The sequence below is a fragment of the Octodon degus genome, unplaced genomic scaffold (genome assembly GCF_000260255.1).
Source record: "Octodon degus isolate 3935 unplaced genomic scaffold, OctDeg1.0 scaffold00018, whole genome shotgun sequence".
Classification (NCBI taxonomy): domain Eukaryota; kingdom Metazoa; phylum Chordata; class Mammalia; order Rodentia; family Octodontidae; genus Octodon; species Octodon degus.
This window is the reverse complement of record NW_004524594.1, coordinates 21,896,681-21,905,048: the sequence shown is the minus strand read 5'-3', so window position 1 is coordinate 21,905,048 and position 8,368 is coordinate 21,896,681.

Sequence of the window (8,368 nt, the reverse complement as noted above, 5' to 3'; positions counted from 1 at the left end):
GGTTGGCTGGCATGTGGTGCTGGGGGATTGAACCACGGTCCTCGTGCTTTGCTTGGCTTGGCTTGTTCTAAGTAGGTGCTTTTAGACCACTGAGCCATCTCACCAGCCCCTGATCCTTTATTTATACTTTTGTAAAGTTTGTAACACTTGACACAAGTTTGCCTAGTGACTAATAGCTGGCCTGAACCAGACAGTATATTTTCTCAGGACTAAGGTAGCTCGTTTGTTTTAGGCACTGAGGTACAGTGCCACCTACACACATTTGATCAATTTCCTAGCTTCCTGGGGCTCCCAACATATCCCCCTTTTTTGTGTGTTGCTTTGTAGGAGATGGGTGGGTGTTCTATTGTAGTTAGATAAGCTGTATTTGGAGAAGTCTTTAAAGGACCTTTTTTACACTTGATGCCGGATTGTAGGTACTTGAATTCAGCAATATAACCCTATATAGTCCAATAGTCCATAATTATAGTAAGTCATCAGCACAGCTGGTAATGGTCAGAAGTTGTTGACTTGAGCCTTTTACAGTGTAGCATATTAATATGGCTTTACTTTTCATACCTCGTGTTTACACTTTTCTGCTAGATGATTGAGACCAAGTTAAAGCAAGACCTGTATAACCACAAATGTAGCTTTTGCTATCTGACAAGTTCAGTTAAAACTCCTCAGGATTTACTTAGAAGCATGTACAGCATCTCTTAGATCTTCTGTCAGTGTCAGCTATCTGGATGAGTTGTGGCTATTGCTTGACCAATTTGCTCTCACAAAGATTTTTTTCTGAGAGATTTTTTTCTCTGCAGGTGACTCTCCTTAAGCACACTATACATCATCGATCACTTTCCTCTGTGGCCTCATAATCACCTTGATCAGAAAATTTGGGACACCACTGAGTCACAGGATGTCACAGCAGAGGTTCTCTTATGTCCTGAGTCCTCACTGACCTTGAAGGCTAGGGCCAAAATATTTGCTATCCTTTTAGCCCATCTATCTCTCTAAATTTTGGTCTGCAAACTTTAGTTGTCAAACATCCAGAAGAAAAACTTAATGACATTATTACCCTGTGACAGAGGTAGTAAGATTAGCATTGCTATCTATCTATCAAACACCTTAGAGATAAAATTGAACAGTTATTTTCAAACAACCATGGACATTTTAACATTTAAATCCTTTAAAAAAAACAACAATTAGGGGCCAGGGAGATGGCTCAGTAGAATAAGCTCTTACCTGGCAAGTGCAAGGGCCTGAGTTCAGTCCCTGGTTCCGAAAAAAAAAAAAAACACCAAAAAACCAATTACACATTTTTACACAGAAATTTGGAAATCAAACCATATATAATATTGTAGTGGGACAATCCTATGAAATTTTGTGATATAACATAGCCCTTTTAACCAATCTTCTCTAATACATACGAATTTTTTACCTAACTAATTATCCTTAAATGGGAATGTATCACAAAGCTTTTTCTTTCTTTCCCCCATTTTTTTGAATTTAAAAGAAAGTCTTATCACAATAAGCAATCTTTAACATTGTAGAAGACCTGTACACTTGGAATCATGGATAGACTTAAGAACCTTGAAATTAACAATAATGAGTTACGATACACATGTGCAAACCTTTGTTTCTTAATTTAGTTGAATACCAAAACCATTTTTAGGAGAAAACTCAATTGTAATTTTTCTGAAAAACTTTCATCTTTAAACCAATGACTACCTTATATATTTATTTTTTCCAACAACTAATTTATTGAAGGTGTCTCTTAAAAGACTACGGAAATTATTGGGAGCTCCTCATTAATGAATAAAAGGTTGGTCACACCTCCTATTCGTCAATAGGACTCCTCTCTGAATCAAATTTTCCCTACTCTAAGGAACTTTTACTTAATTAGCTTAAACCTTTTGATAAACTGTGTACAAATTGCTTTTGGCATGACTTAGACCAGCTGGTAACTGAGAAAAGAAAGTATGCTTTTAAGTCTATACCCCAAATTTTATGAACAAATGACCAAAAAGGAAAAACAAAACAACAACAACAAAAAAGGGGAACAGCTGTTCACAGAATGACACACAGACAACTATACAGTACACACGAACAACCATCTCTACAAAATTATGAGTGCACTCAGCTGTATATTCCTGGCCAGATTGACTTATAGTAATTCTATTACAAAAATTATTTTTAATAAGCTTAAATAGACCAGTTAGATTTTGTCATCAACAAATATCTCTTATCAGAGAATTTTGGAAGGAATAATATCTTTATCTCCAACTAATATGAATATTTTTATCTTAATACTAGCAAATTTTTAGCTCAGTTGTTTTTATAAATTTTATCATCTGCTTAGACCTTAGATTTCCATTTGGTCAGTTCTTTCAGTAGGTGCCAGGTTGGATCTGTCCTCCTTGCTGCTAAATTCTTTTTTAGATCTGGCTTCATGGTATAGCCTGATAGCTCATTCTGGTACCCAGATAGGTCATTCAGCATTCTCTTGCAAAACACAAGCATACCCTCTCCCCCAGGTTAGTAGTGGACTGGGTCCCTTCCATTGTCCAGTATGGAGATCTCTCCAAAGGACCCTTCCTATCATTTTTACTGTTATTTGATGGAATTGTCTTTCTGTTGCTGTACCTCTATCTTTTGTAGAACTTAAAAAGTTAAGAGTGTATACTGCCAAGTGAAGTCTATTGTGAGGTGTGAATTTTATAGGGAATGATTCCCCTTGTTTGTTTTTGCAGTTGAATTTTAATTGAACGGTGTGCATGTTCAACAATTCTGTGAGCTTGAGGGTTATAACAAATCCCTGTGATAAGGGAAATATGAAAAATCCCACAAAACTTTTGGAAGGCAGCACTTGTATATGGGGGCCGTTGTCAGTCTTAAGTGTCCGTGGGCAGCCAAGGAAACTAAAGGCATCCAAACAGTGAGCATTGACGTGTTTAGCTGCTTCACCAATGCAGGCAGTAGCAAATATGAATCCTGAGGAAGTGTCCACCAAAACATGGACCCAACGCAAAGAACCAAATTCAGGAATGTGTGTAACATCCATTTGCCACAGATGATTGGGGTGTAATCCCTGAGGATTGACTCCTGCAGAAGATAAGGGTAAGTATTTTATACCTGAAGACCATTGTCTAACAATCTCCTGGGCCTGTATTGGGTTAAATGAAACTGTTTGCATAAGGCAGAAGCGTTTTCTGTCAAAGGATCTACAATCTGAGGTACAGGGTCTCAGGATAAATCCTGAGGGGATTTCACTGACCTTATCAGATCCAAAAGCTACAACTCTTGTTACATAGGTATTGCTTTATCTTGGTCTTAACCATCCAGCACAAAAGTATAAAAACGAAGTATAAGAAGTAAAGCCAGGATCAGCCAGGGGCCAGCATGAGCCTGAGGGAGGGCAGTCTGGACCCCCAGGCTGACTCCTCAGTTTCATTCCTTCCCCACTTGGAGGCCAAGATCCGTCAGACCCACAGCCTTGCCCGCCTCCTCTCCAAATATGCTGAGCAGCTGCTCCAGGAATATCTCCTCTACTTCCTCGTTGGCTGACCTAGGGCAAGTCACTGTCTTCAGCCCCGTTTTCTCACCTAGGAAGCCTTCAGCATCACAATCATCCCACTCATCACTGGTGAAATGCTGTGTTTAAAGGAACAAACATAATGCCTGATCCAGCGCCAGGATGTTTACAAAGGAAAATGTTATTAGTTCATTTGACAAATTGCAAATTTCTCTTTTCTTTCATTTGTTTATTCAAATGACAATTAATGACGCATTGTCTCGAGGCTCAATACATGTACAAAGGCCAGGAAGGTAGCCCGGAGCACAGTGACTGCCTGGCAAGCACGAGGTCCTGAGTTTGATTCCCGGTACAAAAAACAAAAACAAAAATACCTGTACAAAGGTTGGGGAGGATGTGAAGAGGAGTGAAGTCACATGGATCCCTCCACCCCTTCCATGCTTTCCAAGAGACCCTGGTAGAAAGCATAGGGAGCGGGTCCCTCATCCTACAGCTAAGAAGATCGTGGCTCCTGAACACTTTCGCCTGAAATGGTGCAACTAGTAAGTGGCTGAGAGACGATCTGAACCTGGTCTGTAAGATAACATTAATAAAAAAGCTAAGCTGGAAAGAAAAAAAAAGCTAAGCTGGTTACAGGCCTGGTGGCACATGCCTGTAATCCTAGCCCTCAGGGAGGCTGAGGCAGGAGCATCTTTGCAAGTTTGAGAGCAGCCTGGGATACATACAAAGTGAGCTCAAGGCCAGCCTGAACTGCATAGCCAGACCCTGTCTCAGAAAACACACACACAAAAAGCTAATGTTTGTCGAACCCTTCCTAGGGCCAGGCTCTGTCTTAAGCACTTCACACGCTCACACCTACCTTAGGAAACGGACACTGTTCTTGGCCCCACATTAGAGAATGGAAACAAAGACATAGGTGTAAAGCACACCTTGCCCGCCTGGTAGTGTAAGGGTCGAGTCACCGTGAAGGAAGGCCCCAAGAGTCAATCTCTCATGTAAGTCACAAAGGGCAAGCTTTATTATCCACGTGCATGCAGGGCGGTCTGAACACGCAGGAACAGAGCGCGCTTTAAGCACGGTGGGTATAGTTTTTAAAGGCAAAAACTACAAAAGGGGGAGGGAGCAAGCGGTATACAGAAGCAGATTGCATTGGTTAGTTTTAGGATGACCTTTAAAATAATTGGTGGGTTTAAGAATATACGACATGGGCTGGGGAGGTGGCTCAGTGGAATAAGCGCTTCCCTGGCAAGCACCAAGGACCTGAGTTCAATCCCCAGTTCCACCAAAAAAAAAAAAAAAAAAAAAAAAAGAATATATGACTTTTTAAGGAAACGAAGAAGGGGGTAGGTAAAGGGTAACTATCAGCTAATTCTGTGGTTCAGGTGGTATTTCGAGAATGGGTAGGTTTAACTGAACATTGTAACCTATTTCACAAGAAAGTCCTAAGCCTGGAGGCAATGTTCTTTTAAGTTCGGCCTGAGGTTTTATGACTCCATCTGGGGTTTCTGGAGCATGGGTTACTCAAGTCCTACAGCCATAAACCGGTGGGTGGTCTTCTTCTAGTCGGAGTTTGAACTTAAAAATTATCTGGGCCTTACATTCCCCCCTTTTTGTGTTGGAAATCTCTAATCTTAGAGATCTGAGTTGTTGGTGGTTAGGACCTCATATTGTTGTCGAATAATCATCAGTTTGACATTACCTATTTGGTTGCGGACGAAATCTATGATTCTGTTAATTATACAGGGCCCAATAGTCACTGCGAGGAGCAGAAGTATCAGTGGTCCCGCCAGGGCCGTGAGTAAGGTAGTCAGCCAAGGTGAACGATTAAACCAAGATTCAAAAATAAAATAAAAAAAAAAAAGAAGTAAAGCCAGGGCCAGGGAGATGGCTCAATAGAATAAGCGCTTCCCTGGCAAGCGCAAGGGCCTGAGTTCAATCCCTGGTTCTGAGAAAAAAAAGAAGTAAAGCCATGCTGTTATGTTGAGCTGTAGGGGACTCAGGTCAACAACTTCTGACACTGCCAGTCAAGCAGAAGACCCAGTACTATTATGGACTACTGGACTATTTGGGAATATTTTGTTGAGTTCACACACCTATAATATTTAAATGATGGAACTTGACAAAGAAGGAGGATATGGATGAATGGCCATTTTGTATCTGTGTATTCAAAATGGTTAGGAGAGGTATATAGCTACATTCTCTTGGATCAGTGACTAGAGGGATTTGTTCTAATTGTGTTTGTAAATAAGATATCTTTTTTTAAAATGAGTTTATTTATTTATTTATCTGGTGGAATTTGGTGGAACCGGGGATTGAACTCAGACCCTTGCGCTTCCCAGGGAAGCACTTATTCTACTGAGCCATCTCCCCAGCCTGTAAATAGGATATCATGTCTGCATCTTGTACAACAAATAACCGCTGGGAAGACAGTATGCAATGTTTTGATTATTGGAACTGTCTTTTTTTTTTTTTTTAATGTGTGTGGCCAGCTCAGCCCACCAGGGGGCGGGCTGGCTGGCATGTGGTGCTGGGGGATTGAACCGCGGTCCCTGTGCTTCACTAAACTTGTTCTAAATAGGTGCTTTAGACCACTAAGCCATCTCACCAGTCCTGGAACTGTCTTAATGATTTGATTTGAAACTGTCTCATTGCTATTTATTTCTCAATAAAATTATGGGAGGAAAAGGCAGAAGTGTTTTGATGAAAAGTAGCCTGAGAAGCTTGTTGGCTAGCATCTGAGGGAGTAACAGTCACAGCGCCCAGCAATCTGTCTGTGTTAGCATTTCCTTCAGTGAAGGGACCTGGCAGTTGAGAATGAGAACATATATGACCAATAAAACAGGGAACATGATGTGATCGTATGACGGCTTGAAGAGTGTGGAGTAAATGAAAAAGATCTTCTTGACTAGTGTGAATAGTGGTGGTTTCAGTGTAGTACATTAAACCACAGTGTAGTACATTAAACCACAGACATAAGCACTGTCTGAAAATAGGTTAATAGGAGAATGATCCTGCAATGTCCATGTTACTGCTTGCAATTCAGTCTTCTGTGTAGAGGAGAAACCTGTGTCCTGTATTTTTTTTTTTTTTTTTTTTTTTTTTTTTTTTTTTTTTTTTTTTTTTTTTTGTGGAACCGGGGATTGAACTCAGGCCCTTGTGCTTGCCAGGGAAGCATTTATTCCACTGAGCAATCTCCCCAGCCCTGGAGGTTTGTGTGTGTGTGTGTGTGTGTGTGTGTGTGTGTGTGTGTCCTGTATTCTTGAAGAGAAAACTGTTACATAACCTCCCTGACCAGAAGCTGATCCATCTGTGAAGATGGAGATCTCACCTGCTATAGTTACTAAACTTATTGTTGAAGGGAAGACAAAGGATGTAAGAGAAGCAAATCATATTAATTTATCTGAAGGATAATGGCAGTCAGTAATACCAGAGAGTTAGCCAGTGCAGATTGCCAAAAAGATGAAAATTGTCATAACTATTTTTGCTGAACTGAAGAAAAGAGAACAATGATAGTGTGTACTTCATGACCAAGGAGTTGAATTGCATGAGTTCACCCACATGCAATCAGTTCTGCCATAGCATCATGAAAGGGAGTAATAATTTTATGTGGAGTATGTGGATGTGTAGCCATTGTAAAGGACCCTGAAACTGCCAAAGAACCCCAGTGGGCATATACTGAGTCGGGAAAATAATCAAAAACATTGGCAAAGATGGGTCAACTCTAGAGAGCTGAGCATTAGAAAGAGCCTGATTAACTTTATTCAAGGCAGTCTTAGCCTCTGGTGTAAGTGTTCTTTTAGAAGTAGGGGCTGAGTCTCCCTTGAGAATGTCAAAGAGAGGACTTAACTCATGAGTAGTTAGCTTAAGAACTGGGCGGAGCCAATTAATGTCACCAAGTAGAATCTGCAAATTGTTTAGGGTTGCAAGATGTCTAATCTGAATCTGAATAGTTTGGAGCACAATGTGCCTTTGTTGAATAAGGTGTCCCAAATATGAAAAGGGTGCCATAGTTTGCACCTTTTCAGTAGCTATTACTAGACCTGAATTTCGGAAGGCATCATCTAATTGAATAAACATTTGAAGTAACATGGATGGAGATTCATGTGCCGAGAGAATGTCATATATATATATATGCCGATGGATAGGCCTGTCGCATTGACTGAATGGCTGCAGCCACAAACCCTTGGCACAGGATTAGACTATTTGCCATACCTTGTGGTAGACAACATCACTGAAAATGGCGCATAGGGGCCTGATTATTAACAGAGGGTAAACTAAAAGCAAAATGTTTTTTATCTTCAAGGTGGAGTGGGATAGAGAAGAAATAGTCTTTTAAATAGATCACCATAAGAGAAAAATGTAAAGGAATAACTGCAGAACTGGGCAATCCCTGTTGCAGGGCTCCCATAGGTTCCATGATGCGATTGACTTCCTGCAAGTCCTGTAGCAATCTCCACTTTCCCGATCTTTTTTTATTACAAAAATTGGGGTATTCTCAAGGGTTATTGGAATGTTCTAGGTGCCCCACCATCAGTTGTTCGTCAACCAGTGTATGAGCTGCTATAATTTTCTCCTGAGTTAGGGACCATTGATCAACCCAAACAGGGTCATCAGACATCCAAGTTATCTTGGATGCCACCTATGGGGTCAGAGAAGAGATCAAGAGCCCTCCTGAAAATGTGAGGATGAGTAGCCTCTGCCAAAACAGTCCCTGTTAGGAACAACTAGAAGAGGTTCTTTTCTCTCTCGGGAATTTTTACCATGTCCTTGATTGGGAAGGAAACCTTGCTGCAACATCTGATGAGTCACCAGGGAATTAGGACTAGCCAAAAATACTGCCATACCCTGTAAAATGCC